Source organism: Vicia villosa, unplaced genomic scaffold (genome assembly GCF_029867415.1).
Source record: "Vicia villosa cultivar HV-30 ecotype Madison, WI unplaced genomic scaffold, Vvil1.0 ctg.002281F_1_1, whole genome shotgun sequence".
Taxonomy (NCBI): Eukaryota; Viridiplantae; Streptophyta; class Magnoliopsida; order Fabales; family Fabaceae; genus Vicia; species Vicia villosa.
Genome location: NW_026705883.1, coordinates 308,543 through 309,559, shown reverse-complemented (window position 1 = coordinate 309,559; position 1,017 = coordinate 308,543). Strand labels below are relative to the sequence as shown.

Sequence of the window (1,017 nt, the reverse complement as noted above, 5' to 3'; positions counted from 1 at the left end):
CAGTGTAAAATTATTTTACACTGTCATCCAATAGAAAACTAACAAAATATCTTGTTATTAATTTTTTTTTTTAATTTAAAGTGTGATTTATTCTGATACAAGGTTGTGATTGGTTGACAGTATAAAATAATTTTACAGTGTCAGTGTATGAACCTTTTTCTCTAAATAAAAATATTAAAATCATTGTAGCCAAAAAAGAAAATCTTAAAACATATTAAACCCTTCAAATTATAAGGGGTGTTGTGAGAATCGAACTCACGACCTCTCGCACCCGAAGCGAGAATCATACCACTAGACCAAACACCCAATTTGATAAAACAAATTTTTAAACTAGTAATCAAACTCAAGCTAATGTAATTTTCTCTTTGTTTTATATCACATTTAATTGTATATTTTGTTTCACTTGATTAAAAGTTTTAGTTCACCATCAAATATTTTTAATTTTTTTTTTATAATGTCACATATTATTGATACTATAATGAGATTGATTCTATTACAATGTGTAGCGGAGAAAATTTGAGATCAAAGTCATTGATTGACTTGACTCATATTTAGTGAAAGTCACCACCACGCTTTATTGTTTTCAAAGGAAATGGGAAAAGAGAGAAATATACCCAAAAGAGGTATTTAAAATAAAAAAAATAGAGATTTTAGGTACAAATGTTGATTATATAAGGGGAAGGTATTAACACTCCTCATATCAGTGGTACTCCACAGGAACTATTTTGAAAATCTGAAAGGGGTTTGTTTTTTTAAATGATGCTCGGACAGACATAACATCTTGTGCCTACATACCTCCTCAGTGCAACGGAGAAGTCAGAGCAAACGTAGTTCCACATAAATGGGAAACAAAATATTTTTAAAACTGGATAAACACTGTCATCACAGTAGAGAAAACTCAGCCAACCATACTTGAACATGAGAACAGATGGATCCTTTTTATCACAAATAAAAGAACGGCTCCAACTTGGATAAATTAACAAGTATGCCACTAGCTCTTTCAAGTGGAAAAGGATC

At 30.5% G+C, this 1,017-nt stretch overlaps 1 non-coding gene across 1 annotated transcript; it reads right to left on the bottom strand.

The window, feature by feature from the left end:
• Positions 1–234: 234 nt before the first annotated feature.
• On the bottom strand, positions 235–306 carry TRNAP-CGG (transfer RNA proline (anticodon CGG)). The gene has a single exon. It is a non-coding gene; the product is annotated as a tRNA-Pro (tRNA).
• Between the last annotated feature and the right edge of the window lie 711 nt (positions 307–1,017).